Source organism: Caloenas nicobarica, chromosome 5, assembly GCF_036013445.1.
Source record: "Caloenas nicobarica isolate bCalNic1 chromosome 5, bCalNic1.hap1, whole genome shotgun sequence".
Taxonomy (NCBI): domain Eukaryota; kingdom Metazoa; phylum Chordata; class Aves; order Columbiformes; family Columbidae; genus Caloenas; species Caloenas nicobarica.
The window spans coordinates 55,828,205-55,852,738 of NC_088249.1; positions in this window are offsets into that span (position 1 = coordinate 55,828,205).

Below are 24,534 nucleotides of genomic sequence, written 5' to 3' on the forward strand. Positions count from 1 at the left end.
GGTAAGCACTTTGCCTCTTTCCGACTCTCTTCCGAAACCTGAATTTTGAGGGTGAGGGGAGAAAGGGAGTGGTGGGACCTGGTTGGGAGATAGACGTGCACGTCTGCATGACCTTTCTTCAAGCTCAAAGTCAAGAAAAGCCATTTCCAGTTTAAATCATGATAGATGCTGGAAGCTGATCTTTGTTTTGACTCGAAGTCAGTGGTCCAATCCACAGTTCTTGTGTTCCCAGGCTGTGCTGGCCGTCAGGTGCTCTGCCATAAATCTGTACGTGTCTGCTGAGAAAGCAGTGCTTAGACAAGTTCCAATTACCCTTACAGCAGCAAAGCATTAAACCTAGAAGTAATGCTAGTGCCATGCGTAGCAGAGAAATTTAAGTTTTTGTGCACTTTAGGTTGTGTGATACTGTTTTGAGAGAGTGGGTAGATCTCCGCTCTTCTCCCCTTTGGATAAAGTTGCTGAAAGGCTACTTGGGAATAATGTGCAGAAGATTCAAGCATGAAGTTACAGCAGAAGTATGTTTGGGAGATGGATTACATTTTTCTAGTCAAATGTAAGAAATTGCAGCCTGTAGCTAACACAGAATCACACAGAATCACAGAACGTTAGGGATTGGAAGGGACCTCAAAAGAGCACCACATGTTTTCTTAAATATGTGAAGCTCTCTGGAGTTAAGTCACTGAACGTGTGGCATTAGAATGTGTTAAAATAACAATTTACAGCATGTGTGTTGAGACTGAATTTGTGAGGTGCAAATATCCTTCAGTTTCATCTGTTGTTTCCTTTTGTTTTAACACTCATAGATTGGTTTTAAAATAGCAGGCTGTTATATACATAGGTCTTTTAATAAGGAAGTCTCTAACTCTCAGAGCAGGTGGAGAGCACCACACCCTTGCTTTTCCTCCTATGGAAAGCAGAACAGCTTTGAGGTGGTTGATGCTGAGCAACCTCCTGTCTGCTAAGCCCCACTGTAAACAGGGTAAACTTTATAAACAAGTTAAACAGAAGCAAGACCACCAGCTGCTGCTGCAGAAGTCTCTGCAAAGTTTATTAAGTATATTCCTGTGCATATGTTTTTAAGGCTTCTGCTGGAAAGAATCTGCAGAAAAATCTTAATGTGATGTTATGGTCTCTTTTTGAGTCTGGTTTGTACATGGCACTATAAGGAGCTCATAAATGCAGGCATTTTGATCCTACTCTTTAGACTCTTAAGTATTTAGAAAAGTAATATGGTTTTTTGTGATGGTAATCTAGGTGTTTGTGAGTTTGAAATATCTTCAGATATTGGAATGATTTCCTTTTCTAATTGTTGCACCTGAAAGTAATGGTGAAAAATGCCACCTCTGTCCCTAGTGTGGAGCTTGGAAAGTGCAATAGGGACCTCGTCAGTCTTCTCAAAAGTAGTAGCCCTGATCCTTGGTTTATTTGTGAATTTACAATATACCACCTTGCTGTAGGATAGCAGTTTCAATGGCAACCTGGGAGAGAATTTCTTTCTTATGTTTGTAGTTACTTCAGTGCATGGCCACATCTATAAATCATTTAAATTCACAGTTCAGGAATTTGAGATGTGTAAAATATATCCACAAATGACCTCCTGCTCCTCCTAGAGCACAGAGGGAGGGTCTGGATCTTTGTTTCAAAGCACAAAATAACTCTCTTCTTTCTGGAATTTCACACTACTGGATGAAGAGGATTGACCTGCTCACAGGTAAAAGCCTTTTTGTGCAATTGGTGAATTTTCATGGGTGGTCCAGAGTTGGGGAAGAATTACTTCCATGTAAGTACACTGCAGTTCCTTATTCTGGCTCTGATTAATGTATTTGCTTTCTCTGACCCAGCAAGTCTTCTGCATCATCACTCACATGCTAACATATACAGGTGAAGTGAAGAATTCTGGAATTATTGCATCACATCCTCTAAAATCTGCCTTTTTTTGTGACATGGCCTGTTCAGGGGCAGTAGAGCCACTGATACTGATGATAATTTTATATTGACCTTGATTGTGCAGAAAAGAAAGAAATAAACAGTGGCACTAGTTGCTCAGTCTGTTTCCAGCCTGTTGCATGGGGTGCCTGCCCGAGCTGCAGCCGCTCAGCCTTTCTGCTGCAGGGGAGAACTATAATAACCTGCTGTGGTAACTCTGCAGAGCCGCGTAGGTGTGCGAGGTGGTTGATCTTCCTATCAAAGTTGTTTTTCCTTTCATTTTTCTAATATGTTTGCAGCATCTTGCAGTGTGCAGGACACCCTGCAGAAGGCAGCAGGCTCCTCTGCCACCTCCTCATTGCCCTGGCAAGCGCTGTGGGCCCTGGAGGAGTGCTCGCTGTTCAGGCTGTCAAGTAAGGAGCCATCAGGTAAATGCCCTGAGCTGGCGAGTACAGCGTAGGAGCGTGTAATGAGATGAGCGGTTGAAAAACAATTAATAAGGCAAAATATAGTTGGAAGGAATTAACCGCTAATACCAATGAAAACTCTTGAGGTCATGCGTGGGCTTGTGGTTTGTCATCATTGGTAAAGTTCAAGTCTGGATTCAAACAAAAATATTAGCTAATGCTCTTCTGACATCAGTTTGTCACAAGATTTCACCTGTGACGTAGCTGTAGCCATCATTGACTGGCCTCGCCACGTAATCTCGTTACAAAGCTTTGAGCTTATTCCAAACAGAAGATTCCTGAAGTCAGTCACCGCAAGCCAAGCGCTGCCAAGAGTTACCTGCGCTTCTTATTTAGAAGCTTGTTGCCTGGAAAAACTCAGGAATCTGCTAAACAGCGAATGCATTTGTTCACTTCAGGGTAGACTTTGGAAGCTGATTACCCTCATGTACCAAAACCACGATACAAGAAACAAACTGAATTTAGAGAACCACTCGGGCTGGAAGCGTGGGGGCACGGTGGTGTTTCCTGCGTTGCTGGGCTGCCCTGCTGCAGGGCAGGCCTGTTTGCCAGAACCTCAGGGCTTAAAGTTGTCAGGACGGGCTATTCCTCAAAGCATCTGGAGTTGTAAATATAGAACTTACCCCTCTAAATACAGCTTTTCTGCCATACTTACCTGGTTCTGCTGGAAATCCAAGTTAAAACTGGAGACTCGAAGCAGGCTCTGGGTTTTAAGTGGGTTAAGCAGAACTATGTCCAAGGTCTTAATCCCTGTGTTGTGCGGCACGTGACGTAAGGCCAGGAAACCTGTGAACTTTCTTGATATTCAGACATTCCTGTTGAGCTCTGACTATGGGAATGTGTGGTTGAAAGGAGTCATTTTTTGTTCTTACGACTTTGTGGCTGTCTGGGCCACTCTTGATTTTTCTAGGCTTTTGTTCACGCTGTATGAGGAACAGTAGGAAATGGGAAAAATCACTGATGAATGATAGTGAAAGGAAGGAGGAGGAAAATAGCCTAGATAATTTCCTATGTTGTAGCCTTAGTGCATGTGACAAACCGGGTGCAGAAATGAGGACGGGTTGGGCCATCTTAGTAGCCTTTAGCTGGGAAGATAAAGAGCTTTAAATGAGAAGCAGCAGATGCGGAAAAGGCAATAGATTAAACTACAAGGAGACTGTGGTAGCCAGAAACAACATTGTGAATGTCTGCTATGCTCACTTTCTGCAGGTATGCTACTAGACTTTAAGACTGCAGTTATTCTGGAGAGTGTGAGAGGTTTTTGTGGATTAAAGATAAAGGGCAGATGATGTTCCACACAAAAGCTTAATTAGATTAATGCATGTAATATAATTAGTAATGTTCCTGTGCCAACCAGAGAGTTGTGTGTGGAACTAAATGCATAGTCTTGGTGCTGGAAAGCAAATTCTAGTCTGTTCAGCCACTTTTTAAACTGGATCCTGTGGACTGTAGTGAGATATACAGAGTATTTGGTACTCACTAATTTGTAGAGACATGAGCACTTTGTAAATCAGTACAGAGGGAGATGTTACCATAGCAAAGTACGGGCACAAAAAATGCAAATAGAGACGATGATAAAACCTCCTTAGTTCCTTGTCTCTCAGTTATAGGCATGAATTACCACATACTAGAGACAGTTTTAATTTCATTTGAACTGGACTGCTGAAGAGTGATAGCGTGGTACAAATACTCCTGAATGCATCTCACATTTCATACGACAACAAAGGTAAAAAAAAAAAAAAATGAACTTACTCTACTGATAAGAATAGCTTATATGCTTTAAAAAGAATTCTGTGAAGGGGTGTTTTGGGACCCATCTGAGACCAAATATCCAGGCCACCAGGCAAACATTAACACAAGTTTGTACTGGCTGTAAAGAACTGTAATCTTGCATGGGTAAGACAAGCACCCTTGAAGAAGAAGGATCTGCCAGGAGTAAATGGTGGGTTATCTTTTTGTCATGATTGATTATTTATAAAGCATTGGACTTGCATAGGGAATCCACCTCTAAGCAAGGAATGAAAAGTAGGATTAAAAAAAAAAAATGGTGGCAAGAGCCATGTGGGGTGATGTGAAGGTGTAAGGAGAGGGAGATGCCCAAAAGGTTTCGCTGCGGCTCGGGGGAATAGATGGGAGCTGCCACCCCCCTGCTCTGGCCCTGGAGTGGGTCTGCTATAAATTCTGCTGTAAATGTGAAATGCACAGAGAACTGTTTTACTGTCACCCACAAGATGTCACTATTGGTAGGCGTGCATTTGTGTTTAAAGGGCTTTTAAGTGCTGCTTTTACCGAGACCCTTGTACAGAGTTAAAGGTCTTATTTTTATGAGCAGGGTAGGAATGAATGACAAGAACCATAACAAAGCTGTTGGTCTATAATTAAACAGGGCCATGTGTCAGTGCTATTTCAGGGTATTTTGCTCTGTAAAATCTGGATAGTTAATAGCTAGGGGGAAAAAAATTATCTATAAATAGTGGTTCTGAATAAATTTGTGTGAAAAGCAGGAAGGATGCTTCCAGTTTAAACCATTAAATGCATGTTAATTACAATATAGTACAAATACAGGAGAAAAAACAAGTAATTTTTGTATGGAAGTAGTGACGTGTACAAGTTACAGTCAGAACGTTAAGTATAAGCACTTCATGTTCAGCTAAATGGTACATCTAAATGAGGATTACTGTTAGCACGAGAAAAATGTAGTTGCTCTCTGGGCATCAGTTGTGGCATTTCCCTGAGGAGCAGGGAAATCTCGAATACGGTGCTTAGCTTTGAAAGTGAAACAAAGTTCTAATGCTTTCCTCCATCCTACTCCAACTTTCAGGCAACACCTGCTGTGGCTTTTAAGCAGTAGAAGTTCACATGTGCTCTGATATTTCTCCTGCGAACTGGAAGATGTGCCCATCCTTCATTGCCTCTCAGAAGAATGTCATGTTCCTGAAATGCTGCTGCCTTGTCTCACCGTAAAAGACATTCTGTCCTATCTCTTTACTTGTGAGATGAAGCCATTCTGTCTCACAACCTGATTTTTATTATTCACAAAATAATTAAGTGCCTTAACATAAGTATTAAGTAACACACTGGCGATATATCCTGGTACCTCTTCTACTTACAGTCATCTCATTCGAAAAGCTGACTTTCAGTCATTCTGAGGGCTACCTTTTTTCAATACTTTCAGAAAGCATTACATGCTGTAACATTTTGTTGCTGCTTAGTCCCACTTGAAAAATATCCATTTATCCAGTTGTATTTCTGGGAAATGGGAGAGAGAATGTCTCTTGAATTCTGAATGTTTTTATAGTTTGTTTGTTTGTTTGTTTTCTGGATTCCTGCTGTGCAAGTCGCATGCTGATGTTGCTCACCCCTCTACTCCGGTTGCCTTTATGAACTCTGCCTTTAATATTCTTGACTTCTTGATAATTTTTGGTAATTAAAAGGAAGTGAGACCTCTCCTGTTTATCTTTCTCTTGAACAAACCAAATTGAGATCATTCAAATCCTCATCACAATAGCCAGCTGAATGATTCTGTCAGCATCTGCCAGGGTCTAATACCACGTTTGGTTGGCTTTGTAGGGTGCCTGGGAAGGCATCTGTCCCTGCCAAGTCCTAAGGTCTGGGCTGTGTCGTTGCTGATCTCTTTTTATGCAGTGCTGCCAGAAGCTACTCTGTGATGACTTCTTCTGGTAGTATTGTCTCTGATGTCTTTTGGAGAGCTCTGGATGTGCAAATAGAGAATATACACCTGTTTCCCACTTGAACAATCCCTTAGCACTGGCAAATACTGTTTGAATTCTCCATGTTACTTGGACCGAATCAGACTTATTCCCCTGGACTATTTCATAATTAATATGCTGCAGGCGATTCCTCTCTGGTTGTGTCTTTCAAAAGTGATGTTTGAGTTGCCGAACGAGTAAAATGGGGGCTGTTGCTGAATGGGGCGAGTGATTTAGTGACGGTAGACACAGGTATGGCTGTGGTACCCTGTGCCTTTGTTGCCTCAGTCTTGACCAACAGGGTTTCCCAGGCCTGTGTAGTTAATGAAAAGGTAAGATGAGGAGAAGAGTTGGCAGCGGTGGATGAGGATCGGGGCAGGGTTTACTTCAGAGAACTCAGCCCATACAAATTCATGAGACCAGATGGGTTCCATCAAAGGTGGTGAGAGAACCAGCTGATGTCCTTGCAAGTCTGCCCAGTCATCTTTGACCGTCTTGAATGGGGATCAGGGGAGTTCCTGGTGACTGGAGGAAATCTCGTTTGCCTACCCCTCTGGAGCTCAGTCCCAGCAGTGAGGACTTTCTTTGTTTTAATTATCCTGGCAGAGGGTGTGCATGAGGAGAGTGCTGGCTGTGAGCTCACTGGGGAAGGGCTCAGCACCCGGAGGAGCTCTGGGGCTGAGGGACAAAGCAGGGGACAGCGTGGTCCATCACTGGGCAGGGGACAGCCCAGAGCAGCACCCCCCTGTGCAGGCTATGCCATAAACGCGTGTGCACAGCAGCTGCACGTGCGCTTCAACCTGGCTGTAATGAGGTCATTAATCTTTTGTGATGCTTAGATTTTTATTCCTGTTCCTTACAGATGATGTGGATTACTGTAGGCGCAGCCACTGTTTTATCCAGGTTTCTTAAAATATATTCATTTTTTAAAAGCGACCCTGTTTATGTTGAGCCAGAATTTCTGTTGGTAAAGCTAGGAACTTGCTTCACAGATAGGAGGATGCTGGTCTAGAGGAATGAGTGCAATATAAAAATCCTCCAGCAGATGGAGACTGGAATTGAGTGGGATTTTTTTGTTTGTTTGTGGTTTTGGTGGTGGGTTTTTTTGGTGTTGGTTTGGTTTTTTTTTTTTTTAAATAAAGTACAGAGATAATTTCAACCCCTCTTTCAGTCTTCTAAAACTAAGGGATGATTTCTGAGGTGAAGTGTCTGATATGGCTGCTGGACTTCAGTGTTTTGGGGTCACCTCTTACTTGCCCAGCTTCTTGCTGTGTTCCTGCCTCCTGCAGTTGTTATGTATCTTCCTGCTCTGCCCCTCCTGGGCACTCTCTTACACCATTTTTTGCTCTCTCCTCTGTGGTTTTTTCCTAGTTTTTATATCCCTCTTGTTGGCTGGTCCATGTGAATGGTCAGATCCACATGAGCAGAGCGCTCCCTTCTCAAATCACGTGCCCAGGGACAACCAAGCACCATTAGGGCCTCTTAAGTGACAGAAACAAAACTTTTTGAAATGCGAAACCTATGTGCAGCAAACACCAGACCGGATTGATGCACTGTGTTGAATTTTCTGCCCTTTTTCCCAAAGAGCGCAGCTGAAAGCTGGCTGCTGGGGCCTGAGCTAAACATTGGGGAGCCACTAGTGCCCCAAAGGAGGGGGACACAGTTGAATGTAGCATCAGCTTCTAGAGTGGCTTGTACCTTCTCTAACCCAAGGGAGATTGTGAATGGTCAAAACTTCCGTATTTCATTTTTCACTCCTATTAACAGAGCAATGCTGTGCTGAAGGCCACTATAACCATCCATCGGCACCATTTTGAGTTGGAAGAACAATTTCTGTACGTGTGGCAATATTACAGAGATTAGTAGAGGATGAAAAGAGCCAGTGAACTACTTAGAGAGTGCCTTAACAATTGGGACTGTACAAATGGATGAAACCAGCATGCAGTCCTTCCAGTAATATGCTCCATGAGGAAGGCAGAGTCTGCTGAAAAAAATACAGATCAGCACCCACGCTGTGATGGACTTTCTTTAGTTTAGTAATTATAGTATTGTCTATAGAGTAAATATAGCATGAGTGTAGTATATGTAGTAAATACAGTATTTTCTAATTGCTTAAAAGGAAGAAAGAAGTTGAGCTCTTGTGAGTGCAGCACCAGTTCCTTGAATTTGTAAAGAAAACTTGGAAACAAGCATGGTTTGCACAGCCACCAGGAAGGACAACAGGTTTCTAAACACTTCCAGGCAAGAGATTATCACAGTCAGTGTTTTCCTGTGCACATGTAGGACCTGGGGGGCTGGAGTGGGACTGGAGAGACTGTGGGCAGTATTGGTGTCGTCTGAGGTTTCTTGGTTGCTGTTGGGAAATCTCTGCTGCTTCACTTTCCCTTCTGTAAGGTGTAAATAGTGATGCTGGCTTCTTTGCAAAGTGCTTGGAGACTGACGGATGAAGTTGTTTATTTCATCGGGAGGAGGGTAAAATTGCAATGACTCTTGCAGGGAATTTTTAGAAGCTACATTATCCTTTGAAAGGAAGATAAAATACAGGAATATGCCAGATGCTCTTAAGGATGTAAATACCTTCTTTTCTGACAAAATTGTTAAGCCCAAATTTAATGAGCTTTATTTTGGTAGGGTAATATGAGGGCATGTGGGAAAACAAACAGCAGCATTCCTTCTTCTCTAGTTCCCCAATATAAAACATTATATTATTTAAGGCACTGGCTTATTAGTCCCCTGCACAGATGTCAGTTGGCCTGGAGTCTCCACTGCTCACCCTGTTGGTGTGGATTTCTCCTCATTTCAGCCAGCTGCTCTCCAGCAGCACAGGTGCTTTTACACTGTTTTCCTCAGCTGTGGTAGGACATAATGTACCTTGCAGCCTGTCTTTTGATTTTATTTTTTTTTAATTAAAAAAAAAAAAAAAGTGTGTTTTCCACAGGCGCCTCATGCTTCTTTAAAGGCAGCAAAGCCCTGTGTGAGGAGCCAGGCTCTGCGGCGCAGCTCCCGCGCCCGTCCCCGGGGACACACGCGGCGTCTCGCGCTGCCGCTGGCCAAGTACCTTTAGCTGCAGCAACAGCAAGTGGTGCCGGTGAATGACTGAGGCTCCTAATTCCTCCGTCTGTCCATGTAGGGTGTGAGTAGCTTTGAAGCAATGCTGACTTGCTTTGTGGACATCACCAAAGGGTGTGCTTAGCACCCGGGGTCATTGTGAACAGGCATAGGTATAAACCCGAGTCTCTAAGTGAAGCCCAGGTTTTTATTCTGCTGGGGGATGCAAGGAATTTAGCTCAGGTGTCAAACTGTTTTTTTTTTTCTTGAGGTTTTCCTGTTGCTGTCCTAAAATCTGTCTGGTTGTTGAAGGAGAATATGCATGTTTTGTTCAAGTCAGCCCAAGTCCCTCTGGAGCCGACACACGCTGGGTTGCAATAGTCTCCTGCTGATATCTCATGAATGTCACCCTGTCGCTGTCTGCCGGCAGCACGCCGGAGGCAACGGGTGTCTCAAACCACACTGCAGTGATTTTTCTGAAAAAGCCCCTGCTTATGATGGTGCTTAGGAGGCTGGGTCTTCTCCACCTGTGGCTTGGAGTCCTCTGTCCTCACTCCTTGTCTGCTTGTCACCTGGACATCATCTGGCCATGGGTTTGAAATGGGCAGCCTCTCAGGAGGGATTTTTTTGTCAAAGCCACAGGGAAGAGGGCAGTTGGTGCCCCTGCTGACCCTGGTGCATCACCCCCTCCAGGCAGCAGCCCTGAGGGCTTGGAGAAATCCTTGCTTGCGTCAGCACTAATTAGCGCTGCTGAAGGACTTGTAATCTCCTTGAGGAACTTTTCATGGCCATGGCTAGAAAAGAACCTGAGCAGTGCTGGCAGGTGTAGCTTCCAGCCCTGTCTGATAACCAAGGGAGATCCTGGTGGTTCATTTATGGAGCGCGTCCATGCTGGTGGTGGGCTTCTGGTATTTGCTTTCCTGGTCCAGAGTTGGCTCTGGCCAGTGCCTTTCTGGCTGGACAGACACAGAGACCTGTCTGTCCCTCTCCAGAGCGCAGCTCTGGACTGGGCTGGGCTGTAACGAAGGGTCAGATCCTGTGGCCACAGGTATCTTATAATGGGACAGCTGGTTGTTTGTGAACATGATATTTTGGTGGAGAGACTACTGTCTGGGGATGCCCAAAATGTACCCTTAAGCCTCACAGTATTTCCAGAATATGTAATCTGGAATTGTTCTATGTTGTTTGGTTTTTTTTTTTTTTACTTTCTACTCTTAAACCTGTTAGGCACCATCCAGTGACTCAGCAGATAATTTTTCACTTGTTTGCAGCATGGTATGTGCCAGCATGAAAATGCAGGAACAGCCTGTTTGCTTCAGCACTGCTGCCAGTTTAATTTCTGTAGCATTTCAACAGCTCAAGCCAATATTCCAGATCATGTTTATTTGGGCAGTAAGGTCATTTGCCATATACTAAACATCTGAAAAGAGGAAGGTTTTGCGCCTTCTTCGTGCTCAGTTCCAACCTTCTCCCCAGCTGGCACTGGTGTGGTTGCTCTGTGGTGCAGATCTCCAGTGCTTGTAGTGAAGAACTGACATTTTCTTACTGCTCCAGCATTAGTGTGTTGTTACCCAGAAGCCTGCCCCCCGAATTAAACGCACCTTCTTTGAGATGCCCCCATATCTGCAGTGGTCTGAGGGAATCTCTGGAAACAGGGAGCAGATGTGACTCCTTGCAGACGTGTGCGGATGTGCCCGTGCACAAAGACAGGACGACACGTGCCTTGTGGCGCCGCTAACAGAGCAGAGCAAATGGTGAAGCACTTCTGCGGCTGATTGAGCTCCAGCTTGGGTCTGATTTGTGTCTCTTCACCTTGAACAAGCTTATGAGTGCCCCATCTTTCCCATCAAAGCCGTTTTGAGAATTTCAGGTTTATAGTAATGTCGTCAGCATTGCAAGTTGTGGGGTCAGACAGCGAAAGCGGAGCTGGGAGACTTGCGTGAGAAAACTGCAGCCCAGCAGAAGCCGTAGATGCATTTAATCACAGGCAAACGCTTCACTGTGAAAGATGTTGGTGTTTGTTTTGAATTAGTGACACAGCAGTTGAGAAACTCCTGGGAGGGAGGGTTGGGAGGCTTTTGCATACCTGCATTCAGGGAGTTTGCCATCCACATGAAGGAAACAGAACACTTGTGTCCTGGGAGGCTAAATCGCCACCCAGAGTATTTTTCTGAGGAGTCTCAAGCTGCTGTTCACCTGCAGCACAGCAGTGGAGAGGTTGCACTTGTTTGTATTGTGGAGCACCTCTTGTCCAAGGGGTCTCCCAAAGCAGGTACAGGCAAGTTCTCAAAGCACTGGCTTTCCAAAACGATATCCTGTATTTGGAGCTTGGATGTGGGTGTTGGGTTTTGATGTGTCACTTATGTGGAGAGACTGTACTGGCTGTGAGGTGTGGCAGGGTCAGCCTGAAGTCTTCGCATCCCACCTACCACAGTGTGCCAGGACAGTTTTAATTTCTACTGACAGTATAAGGAAATGAGGCTGCTGAGACAAGTCTGGATGTACAGCTGCTTTTCACCCTGTCGTAGCGTAAGCTACCATGGTTGATGTTCTCCTGCTCAACGCTCTGGTCCAGGATGAATGAGAAGGAGCCTGAGGTTGCCAGCAAGCTATACTTTGGATGAGGCACGTGGAGAGGACAGCTCATTCTCTGGCAGCTAAGCTGTGCTCTTCGCTTTTCCTGATGTACCTTAAAGTATCTGCTTCCCAAGAAGGCTTCTGTGGGATGCAGAGAGTTGTCAGGGTGATTTTTCAGCTCCTCCATCATGGAAAATGTTGGTCTGAGTAATCCAACAGCCAAGTAAATGGTCAGGTTTCAGTTTGCCTATTTACAGTTTTCTTAGCCTGAGCACAGCAGTGAGCAGATGCAAGTAGGTGGAGGAGATGGGCTGTGACTAACCCTCTGCTTTCCAGATGGTTCATTTCGCCCAGGTCACTCAATGCAGGTTATAAATGAGATAAACAAGAAAGTGCTGTCTGTATGTAATATCAACAACAGCATCTGTAACAGGAGTTGGGAAGATATACTCTCAGGGTATATATACAGTTATGAGGAGTGATGCTGGGGCCTGGGCATCTTAATTGCCATTTCAAGGAAGCCTGGATGATGTTTTCCCTGTTTGAAAGAATTGTAGCCAAATATCACCCATATTCAGATTTGAATTAAAACTGGTACATGAAAAAAGCTTTTAGGCTGGTTCTGCCTATCCTCATGTGAAGTGATTGAAGGATTCGCCCATTCACACTCCCAAAATAAAGACTGGAAATGAAAATATTGATTGCAAGTTTTCAAGATAAGGAGGATTTAACTTGAACTAAACAAACCGAATGGTGAAAGACCACGTGGATCTCAGATGTCCATGAATACCTTTGAGCTAGAAACAAGGAGGTCTCTGGTTATCTGCAGGGTGAAGCTCTAGGCCAGGGGTGTCAAACTTGTTTTTTGCCGGGGGCCACATGTACATTTATACAGTCCCAAAATTACATTTGGCCCTTTGAAGGCAACTGTGAGGCTGATGTGGCCCCTGGTGAAAGTGCGTTTGACACCGCTGCTGTAGGGGCTTCATCTACCTTCTAGAGCTGTAGGAGTTTCCCTCACTACCGGCTTCTGGAGCCTTCGGCCTGAGACCATTCATCAGATATGGTTGGTTGTGAGATGACAGACTAGACCTGGTTAACTCAAATGCCTTCCAGTCCTCATCTATGTATATTTGGGATTTTTAGTAACTTCTACTGGGAGGTCTTACCCTTAGGGGCTGGGATATGTAATATCACTTAAAAGCAGGGCTGGGCACCTGGCCGGCCTTGCAGCAAGGGAAAGGGCCAGGAGATGCTAATGTGTGCCAAAGAGGCAAAACTGTCTGGGAATGGTTGGAAAGCGGTCCCTCTGCCCGCTCTGCGTGTGCATAGACATCCCGGGTCACACCGGGGCTGATTGTGCTGACCTGGCACCACTTGTGGAAGCATGTCTCTTGGTCAAGGTACGGCCAGGTCTTCTCAGCAGTGCACTGTGCCCATGGTGTTACAGGCTGCTGGGAAGCTGTAGCTCCTTGGATCAGGAGTGATGCCCAGGGTCTGTGAGTGGGACAAGATGCCCTGAGCACAGCTGTGCGTAGCGAGGTCTGAGCAGCTCTGAACTGGCTTCTGGAGAGGCAAACCTCTGCCTACCTCCACCTGACCCTGCAGATGTCCTCCTCATCCTGAGTGCATCCACCGAGCACTGTCAGTAAGGCTTGATTTTGAGATCTGCTGCCCAAAACAAATTATCTGGTAGGAGCTATGATGGGTGCCCTGTCCAGAGGGTCATGATGCAGCTGTATCCGAGTTTGTCATTGCCCAGCCGTGCATCTTGGCGACCAAACTTCACAAAGATGTGGCACTGGGAAACTGGTGGCACACTAATATTTTAAGAGGAGATGCAAGAAGTCCCTGCATGATTTGAAGCCAGATCTGTTCAATAAAGCAGCTTGAAAAAGCAGAGATGCTGAACTTTGTTTTTCCTGAAAGGAAAACCACCAGTTGATTTAAAGGAAGCTTGTTTTGTCTTGGTTTTTTTTCCAACTATTTTGAAGTTATCAGAACTGAATAGTGAGTGAGCAAGGTCTGATTCCCACCACCGCACAACTGTGGACAGGGTACCCTGGGAGCAGAGCAAGACCCCATGCTGCCTGCAGCTGCTGGAGGTGTGAAACATCTCTGCAAGAGACCCGCAGCCCCGCAGTGCAGCCCCGGCACTGAACCTCACTGGTCCCCACCAGGGAAATGTGGGCAGGACCTGTGAAATGTGGCTTGGCTCTTGGTCCTGTGCCCAAGACCTGCACGCGGCAAGAGTCATATCCAGGCTGGATGAATGTCATGCTGATGCCCTGGCTCTGGGGCAATCTGGGGCTGTGCAAAACTCGTGACTGAAATGGGGTTTGCAAAGCATTTTTGCCATACTCCGAGTGACCCCTGGAGAAGTGTGTACACCAACCTGTCGGGTGTGGCGGGACAAGCGGCGGGGCCATGTCCCCGGTGGGAGGTGACCCTGCGGAGCTGCGTGACCCCCGGCGGCTCCCAGCGCTGCCCCTGCAGGGAGGTGTGATCATCGCCTGCCTGCTTGCGAGATCACGTCGGCAAGACCCGGGGACCCACGGCGGGGTGGGAGATGGTTGATGTCAGAGCGATGGACCCGTATCTGTGGCAACCGGAATAAATAAATAAATAAACAAATACAGCGCGTGTGCTGGAGCAGGAGGCGCACAAGCCGCTGCTCCTGAGCGCGGCTTCACTGGATATCTCTTAAGCAGCTTTGCACCCTTGCTCCAGTTTATTACCTGAGCGCCTTTGTGTCTGCTGGGTGGCTGAGAGCATCCTGCTGCCGGGTCCCTCGGCAGGGACCCAGGGAGCCTCCTTCTCCCTCCCCCCATCCCTCCCTCCCCTGCGTGGGCAGTGGTTTGCTCCTGTGCATCCAGAGCTCGATGCGAAGCTGCTGCTCGGCGGATTCTGGCCCTGCTGTGCCAGACCGGAGGTGTCTGCCTGCATCCCCGCGGTGGGCCCGTCCTCGGGTGGGCGTTTGATTTCCCAGCCTGGCAGCCGGAGCCTGCGGTAGGCGAGTGATGCTGGAAGTGCTGTAGCCGAGCCGGAGATGGATGGCGTTGGCAGCAACAGGACCATGTCTTACAGTAGATGGAGTTACAACAGGTATGGTCTGTTTTGGTTTGGTTTGCGCTTTTTTTTCTTCTTCTTGTTTTCCTTCCTGATGTTGTAAAACTGACAAGCTGTTTATATAAACTGAGACTGAGAGCCCTCTTCAGGAAAGCAGAAACCTATACTGGTGTCGCTTTTACAGTCTGAAAGACACTTGAGGCACCCCGGTTTCTCAGCAACTTGAGCAGCAATGTTTGCTGTTGTTCAGCAAGTGTTTTTCTGGAAGTCAGGGTGGTGTTTCGCTCTGCTGAGGGGAGACCGGGGTCACTCCCAGCCCCCATCAGTCTAACACAAGGATTTTCTGGGCTCTCTTCTCTGAGCCAGGCAACTGAGCTGCAGTGATTGCCCCAGCAGTCACCAAGAGTTCTGAAACGTGTTCTCTAGTGACTACTGGTCAAAGCTGGTACCTGGGTGTTTTCTGCAAATATAAACTAAAGCTTGGGAAAGGAAGGGGCCAGGGAGCCAGGATGTGGCTAGAGTGTGATATTTTCAAGCAAAAGCTGTGAGGAGCACTGTACAGCCTGGGTACCACAGAACTGAGGGGGCTGAATTAGGTGTCTCACCAAGACAGCTGAAATGTTCACACTGTGTTTCACACCAAGATGCAACTATATATGTGTGTTTTTACTCTTCCAGGAAATGAAAAATTATTGTAGTATTAGTTTTGCTTTCATGTGATTCATGGTTGTGATTGACAGGTTCTTCGAGCCTGCATTAAAAAAATGATACAAACAAACTTCATACTTTTTTTTTTCTTTTAGTCTATGTAAACGTTACACCTGAGAGCCAGATGCTAAGCAGTATTAGCATTTCACTGAATCACTGTTGCAAGCCACCACAATATTCTGAAGAAATAACCTTTGGAAGTGGTTTTCAGTGCTTAAACCTATTCGGTGTCTCCGACGCACCTCGGGTGTGTGGGTTTATATGGTTTATACATGTATCTAGGGAGTTTCTTGTTTTTAGTACATTCATACTGCCTTAGCAGGAAATATATACAGATATGTAGAGAGGTGGCAATGGGAACAGTGTCTTCTTTAAAAAAATGTGTGCGTGTTTATGTATATGCAAAGCTGAGTTATACAACAAGCTATGGTTTTATGCATATATTCTCCCACACAGAGGAGGCTTTTCATCTGATGCCATGTCCTCAGAAACAGCAGCATTGAGACCATGTAGTGTTCAGGTCTGTCCCATGCAGCCCAAGCTTGCAGCAGTTTTGATATCCTAACCCTATAGTAAACAACCCAGAAATTTCACAAAAACTCCTCTTGGATACACTCTCCCAGTGCTATTGCCTTTTGATTTAACCTTATGTATTGCTTGTGATCTATTTCTCCAGTTCTCAGTCTTCCTTACTGTGACAGAGAAGTCACTGGTTATTGTTTATTAGCCTTGCACCCTGCACATATGCTGCACTTGTGTGTCTACCCTGCTCGGCTTTTGTATTGCATCTGGGGGGAGAAATGCAGTATTTCAGTGCCCAGGCTGGTTCTTTGGTGACCAGTTTCCAGATTTTGAAATTTTTTCCTAATAAATCCAAGCTCCATAAACTGATGCCTGCATACTATATATATTTTTTTTTTCTAGTGCCAGGAGCCTGAGGAGTGAATTGCTGCTTTTACTCACAGTCTTCCCTCTCTGAGAAATGTTGCAAAGTTGTTCCTACAAACGGAGCCTGTCCTCCCACACCCCTCTTCTGCCCAGGCCCATCACAGAAGGAGCAAACTCTTTTGTACCCAAAACCCTGGTGGCTGTATTTTGCATTTGGAACACGTTCACTGCCCCATCTCTGGTCTCGCTGAGCAATGACAGAAAAAAGATTTTGGGGGAACTTTTCTGCTGAAGAAGGGAGGAGACAGGAGGTGCTTGTTTTGAGCATCTTTGAGGACCTGTGGTGCATGCTGTGACCTGGGGACACAGGTTCTGTCCACGGGCTCTGCACAGTGGGGTACAGGGTCCCTTTCTGACCACAGGCTCACATGAAGCCCCCATGGGCTGAGATTGTCCCATGATGACTGACGTAACTGTTGGGGCTGGATGGGAACATGAAGTTATTGCAAAATTTCATTGAAGTTGCGCTCCAGTGTAGCAGGTTGCAGCACCGTGAACAGCCAAGCACTGTGTAAAAGCTGGTGCCTGCTCCTGTGGATGCACACCCAGGTTTCTTCCCTTGGTGGTGGCCTCCATGAATCAGCACTGCAGTTATAGAGGGACAGGGCTGATTGAGCAGGTCCTGCCTTCCATAAATAGAATTGCATCTATCGTTTTAAAAAATGATGCTTGTCAATTAGATGAGATGAAGGGAATTAAACAGACGGTTTGGCCTCTGGACTCTGTAAGATACATAGAAACCCATGGAGAAGAGGAGAGTTGCTACATTCCTTTGTGCCAAATGTCTAAGCATGTGCCTTGCAGGTGACAGCACCTGTCTGCAGCACTTGGACATTTTCCTGGTGGGTTTTATCCAGCAGTTGTCTTGTATCTCAGAATTTGGCTCTGTGACTGTGGTCTTTCCTTAGGCTTGTTGCACAGGATTTCTCTACAGGAAAACCACTGCTCCTTCCTGCAGCGCTTGTGCAATGAAGAGCAAGTCCAAACACTTGACTGTAAAACTCAAGGTGAGGGAGCCCCATGTAATGATAAAAGACTGTTCAACAAAGTTCATCTCAGCTGCTCTCTTAACCAAAGAAAAGTGTTTTGTTTTGGTTTGGTTTTCCCTTAAACTATTATAGATGAGTGTGTACATGAAAAGGAAACAGGTACAGTATGAAAAGGCCATGAATGATCACATGTGGCATATCCATGACTGACTTTTTGTCCTTCCTAAAAGGTCAGCATTATCTCAGGCATGTCTTTGCCTTCCTCTTGTTTCAGTGCTGTGATAATTTCATTGTCGCTCTGAACACTGACAGCGGAAAGCAGAGGATAGGCAGCAATTTTAACAAAAACGGGATATTTTGAAGGTCTTCGAAACACTTGGGACTTCTAGTGTCAGCCACCTGATTCCTAGAGAAAGATAATGCTGCTCTTTCACACTCTGCCCTCAGTGAGATGCTGTTTTCTGGGTAGTTACTACTCGTTTCTATTCATTTTCTTTTCCTCCTGAGCAATGTGCTACCTGCTCACCGTGCCCATGGCCCCTGGGTGTGCGGAAATGCTTGTCTTCCAGAGCAGAGACAAACCTGCCCTTTTTCATGCCCTCGGTTTTCAGTGCTGGTGCAGGTTTTGGCAGCTGGGCTGTTGCCCATCAGCACTCTTGCTGCTTACCCGTGGCGTTGCCTCACTCTCGGGGATGCTGCATGGGGACCAGCAGAGCTTTTCCCCATCAAACTCTTCAGGATGCATTTGCCCATCCCAGTTCACTGATTTCAGATGTCGTCCATATGGATGTTTGATGCGCTCTTGTAGGAGTACCTGGTCTGCTCTGCTGTGGCAGTTGCTCGTGTTACTCAGCACTGATCAGGTAGGACTTGAATGCTGTGTGAAGTTGGCTTCCTCTAGGCAACCTGCAAGAAGTTACTGAAAACATCCAGCATCAGGAGTAAAATCAGCAGAAAACGGGGTATTTAGAAGCCTCCTTGTGCTGGCAGTTTCTGGAAATGGAGGTGGGAAGTGGAGGTTTGACATCATACTTCCTGGCATACTCTGGTGGAAATGGAAGCTCAGAGAGAAGAGTCATTAATATGATAGGAAGGTGAAAATGGAGAACAGGTTTTGGCTGCTTTAGGACTGAAGACCTGTTCTTGTGAGCTGGGCCATCCGAGTTCTTCATGGTACTTCCAGCAGCTGAAGAACAGATGGAAAGAAAATTCTCTCTCAACAATGCCACCCAAGTTTGACAACTGAAGTTCAAAATGATGCTCATGAAGGCTTGAGGGAGCTCTGATACTATGGACATAATTAAACCCAAGCTCTAGGAAGGCACAACTTAAGAAAATGTGCAGAATTCAGTCAGCCCATGGACATGGGAGACAGTTTGAAATCAAATATATGGGCAAATACTGCAGGCTGGGAATCTGTGGCACACATTTGGAAAAACTGTGTAAGGCACCAGCAGACTATGTGATTTTGCAAGGTTTTTCAGGTGCCAGTGGATTATGTATATTTCTTATGAGGAGGGTCACAATAAAACAGCTCCTGCAGAAGGATTTTCTGCAGGAGCTGGAGAAAGTTTTGCAGCAGAAGGAATGGACGACCTGCAGATTATACCTATGCATGAACAAAGAAGTTAGTGTTGCTAACAAACCACATCAAAATGCCAGCTGTGGAGGCAGTAAAAGCTGCTGTTGCTTCCCTCCTTCCTCACATTTCTTCCTGAAACCAAGATGCTCATGGTTTTTCTCCTCTATCCTCTTTGCTTCATTTCCATATTTATTTTCATTTTTTTTCCTGGGGGACCTCAGTGCAGCCATATCAGGTTCACAAATTACCATGTTGTTATTATCATGGGTTTTATCCACTTGCATTTCGAAGTATTTTTTGGGGAACTTTCTCTCAGCATTTTTCAATTCTTGGAGACAACTGAAAACTTTTTTCTGTTGATCTAAATCTTTGGTCTGTTCTGGTTATCAGCATTGTTCATGGCTTCCTTTTGAAGCTACTATTTCTATTTTGCCTTTTTTTATCCTGTGTTGAAAAGCTGTGCTTGTTTTTGGGTCACAGTGTTGGAGGGTTTTGATCTTATTATAGATCTTGATTTGAAAGTTTTTAAACTTCTCTACCTTGATCTTTTCTGGGACGTGCTATCATCAATGACAACCCTATTTTGGGGTCATCCTCCAAACTTCATCCAAAAAGGGCTTTCTTAGGGAAACTGTAATTCTCTTTCCTTCTCTTCTTTGAAGCAGCAGCTGTGAAATCCCGAAGCATGTACCCTTCCTACCTTCCTAGGTCTGCTGCAGCGAGCGCGCTTGGACTACACCGCAGAGCAGCAGCTCTCTCCATCCTCAGCAGAGTTGTCTCAAGTTCTATGTGCTGATCTGCCATCAGGAGACGGACAGCACCTGATGACCTGAGCCTCTGTTGATAGTGATTACTAAGTCTGCTCTCAAGGGGAGACAGCTCGTTGAGGAGAGAGTCCCTCAGCCACCACCACCCTTCTCTCCTCTGCCATCTTGTGTCTTAGGTGTTTCCTCCTGGAGTAGATACCTTTATAGCCGTGGTCATTGGACAAAGCACCTGGGGCGATAAGAAGTGGAAATTATTCTATGGGACAAAAGGAAAGGCGATTCAGCCAACCCTCAAGTTGAAGCCAGAATAAAACGTTCATGTAACAGATAAATTTATCAGGATTTATGTATCAATTCTGCGCATTTAGTTTGCTTGAAATCTGTTATTTATTTTTCTTTCATAATACAGTATCGTAATATCAATTACATGGGAGAACCTAGAGTTTGGGAATGATGTTTTCTTTCTTGAGTCAAGACACCAGGAACGATCCTTGGATGTGGTCGTGTACGTCCTCCTGTGCTCAGGATGAACATCTTGTGTTGGTTAGCGGCACATCTTTGGGGTGTGTGAATTCTCCAGAGACTGAGTGTTGGCTTGTGACAGCCTGATAGAGAGGTATGAGAGAGGAAACTTCAGCTCCCACTTCTCTGAAGGAGAAATTTTAAAGCTGCTTAAACAGAAGCAACCTGAGAAAATATTTTAAACGTGGTTTTTTTTTTTTTTTTTTTTTCCAGGGAGGGGTGCAGCCTAGCAGGAATTCCCAAGTTTAAACTAGTTTTAAAAGGCATGCTATTAAAATTGTAAATTTTTCTTTGTGAAGATGTGGGGTGAGCAGTAAAGTCTCTAAATATGAAGGGAGAAGGGCAATATAGCAAATGATCTCAGCGTTGTGTTGATAGTCATCTTTCTTCATGGTTGGAGAGTTCATTAATAAATTCCTATTAACAAATTTTGTGGCAAGACTTCTTTTAGAAGAAGATGGAGAGAAAAATAGAAATGAAATATACATATCTTTTGTCAGCACATTTGTGAGCTCTATAAAATTTCCAAGGCCTCTGTAAGGCTTTATGCTTAAAACCTGTATTCATGGTTTCTCTTGAACCATAAAGCATTTCTTCAGGGTAGAAGGGGCAATAGGAAACCAGCATAAATGGCCATAAAGAGAATGGTGTGTGATATGCCATAAGAAATGCTGCTCTGGTATGTCTTATTAGCATTTTTTTCCTTGGTCTTATCACACACTCAGCATGAGTCCTTTTTGTTACCATGTCTAAAATACACGTTAAGTGCCTCATCTTCAGTGCTGGGGCACAAAATTGACAGTCTCTGCTGTGCCTGAATATGTGCGCCATACAAGGAAGATTGAACATCGCAGCTCTGAGCTATCAGATGCTCTTTGTGCGCTTGCTGCAGCTTTCAGAATTAAGTTATATCTTAAAGAAAAATCAACCATGTCTCGCATTATCTGCATTATCATAAAAAGAAAAACTTTTATCTTTCTAATACATGGTTTGTGTAAATGTCACTACTAATGGAAGTCTGAGAAATAATGTTCACAGCTGAAAACCAGCAGAGAGGGTTTCCTCCCTCAGAAAAGAATTGAGACAGAAGACAATCCTGCCTGTCAACACAGTGGCACCTGGTGGGTGCTACTTGTGCAGCTGGATGGTGCAGCACTTGTGGCTGTGGCAGGTTGGTGGTATCTGGGGAAGCCTGTTCATCACTGATCTTAGGTGTATTTCTGCAAAAATAGAAAAAAAAAATTCTACTATTTGCAAAGGCCAAAGCTGATATTTTTTTCTGCCGTATCCAGGTAGGTAGGGTCCGTCAGTCTGTCTCAAATGTTGTACCACTGGGCTAAAACCACAGCCTCACGCAGTCATGTTTGTCAAGTTAACGTGCACCTTTTGTTTCAGTATGTCCACAACCACCGCTTCCTAGAGAAGGCTGAAACAGAGGTGGCAGATAGTTTGTGTTTCCAGCAGCCTGTTGCCTTTGGCTCTGTGCTCCTGGCTGGTGGCCAGGGCAGGACTCCTGGCAGGGATGGGACGTCCCGGTGAGTGCAGCCTGCAGTCCGCGGGGAGCGGGGCCGGCTGCTCGCACGGGAAAGCATCCCTGGTGCCTGGCTAACCCCAAATGCCCCAGGCCAGCAAATGATGTCATTTATACCTGTCAAGTTTTGTTTATTCTTTGTGTCTGTGAAAAATAAGTATATCATGGGGCTTTGAGATGACCAGACTGAGTTCTGCCAGCAGTCACCTGTCTTTGCAAAAGAGAGGGATGTTAGCCAGCACTTGGATAGATCTGAAATACTCAAAACACCAAGGTGAAGAGCAGAGGAAGACTTCAACAACCAGTATGAAAACAAAGATGCTCCCAGAAGAGTGCAGGGCTTTGAAGTGTAAAGTGTCAACAAATTAGCTCAAAATCCATTAAAAAAATATTTTTAAAGAGTAATTTATCTCTAGGAGTCTACTACACGGAAGATCAACCAGGTAAGCTACCTTGCTTGGGAAAAAAAAAAAAAAGTGCCTTGTTTTTATAAGCTTTCTGTGATGTGTTTGATTCCTTTTATCCTACGGGTGCTATGCTATGTTGTGGTCATGTTACTCTGACAAACTACCACTGTTCAGGTAAACACGTCAGTTCAAATTCCTGCACCAATTTGTGGGTCCTCAGAGAGAGAAGGTGCATGGCAATTGTCTTCCAGTCATACTTATATGCCATTATTCCAGAGATAGTGCTCTCTGTTTCACAAAGTCCAGTTTATTTTGAAATCTCACAGTTTCATGCTGTCCTTTTTTTTGCTGTCTATGAACACAAACAGTGACATTTTGCAGGACAGTATAGCTCCTTATAGCCCCTGCAGGCACTGCCAATGTCAATATTAATGTTAAGCTATTGGTCTGTTCTTGGTTAATTGTGCAACCTTACCTAGATTCATTCCTGTCTTTGCAGAGTTTGCTGGAAATCCTTTAAAACATTCCTTGAAGATAAAATTTTCCAACTTTAAAATCCTACTCGAAAATCCCTTTCAAACATCTTTTGCTGGGATTCCTGAAGTATCAAAGCCAAATCCTTAATGCTTAATGTGGCTTTTCTGTGTATGTTCTTGCAGGTTGTTTTGCAGAGACGTAACCTAAAATCCTAGCAAAACGCAGGGAATTTTCCTGGCCAGTTAAAGGTGCTCCCAGAGCGCTGGGGAAGCTGCCCCTCTGCGAGTCTGGGGCTGCATAAGGAAGCTGCACAGAGGGACTCAGCAAGGGATGTCCATCACACGGTTGTTTCAGGAGATGCTGGCTCAACACAGACTGTTTTGCTCATCTGCAGGATGCTGCATTTCCCAATAATAAAACTGCATTTGTACTTTGTTCCTCTCTTGATTATTTTTTTTTTGTTTTCCCCCTCCATATGGTATAGGGTGTTTCAAGAACATGGACTTGATTTCAAAGATATAATGGTTTCAAATTTGGTCCACGTTTTTGAAACACCCTGTACTATTAAAGTACAACTGTATGGACTTTCCCAAGCTGAAGTTGCTGGTTAAGTTCTCACTCCACCATTTTTAACATCTTTGGTGGAACAAATTAAGTGTTCTGCTTTTGAATCTGACTTGGCTGGCTTTAAGAAGAAGTGATGAAACTTGGGCTTCATAAGAGGATCTAGTAGTTTTGAACTGGGTTTCAGAATGAACTTATCATCTGTATCGTGAAACTGCATTCAGACCAGAACAGGCTTTTTGGTGGGAAGGTGAAGATACATTTGAAGGAGGAAATAGAGGGGCCAGTAGGGGAACTGGTAGCTGTTCATTATTAAACAACTGCCGTGTCTCACCATAGAGGGGGTTGATTTTTATGTACGTGTGAATGACGGATGGCTACCGAGAATGGTGTGTGTGGTCATTGGATTTAGTTGGTTTTAATTAGATGGGTCTAAATGAACCTCGGAAGAAATAAATTGTGCAATTCAGCTTTCTGAAGATGAAGCCCTCTAAATAATGAATACTTTATAGTCTTCTCTTACTAGCGACGAGTGAGTAATAGGTAAATACCAAGAGGAATCTGGGAAGCAATGGGGCTGGAGCTGGGCTCCAATATACTGTGTGAACAGAAACTTTTAAGGTATCCATGGTAACTCTCCTCACATGACATGCTGTGTGTCAAACAGGACTAAAATCCAGACACTGATAGACAAGTGTCACCTTCTCACGGAAGCTGTGATTTTGCCCTGGTCACTGAAAGCAGCAGTTGTTTGCTTCACAGGTGTGTTCTTCAGTGTGCACAGGCATGCTGACACAGTTTTCCAGTAAGTGCATCACCTACACCACCACCACCTAAAATTCCATCCCTTTCCTCCCAAGCATGCACAGGATAAACTTCTTTGTCTCTCTGGCACACTTTAATTTTCTTCTCTCCTTCCTAGCAATCCCTTAAATGTATTTAATTAGTGGGGATTTTGAAATTCAGCCTGGGCCACTCACACAAGAGCATAAGGGCTGGTCTGGGCTATGAACCCAGGTTGAGGCCAAAGCCCATTTAAGTCCCTCCTTACAACCCTTCTGTTCTGCTAATCAAAGTAAGAGGATTACATGAGGAGCATGGAATGTTGAATACTACAGTAAAAGATGTTCATATCAGACTCTGGGCTATTTTCGTGTATCTTTTTGCAAACACAAGATGATTCCTGAAGCAATGAGTGAACTGAGATCCAAGGAAATTTACTTGTGCTTGGAATATGTGTAT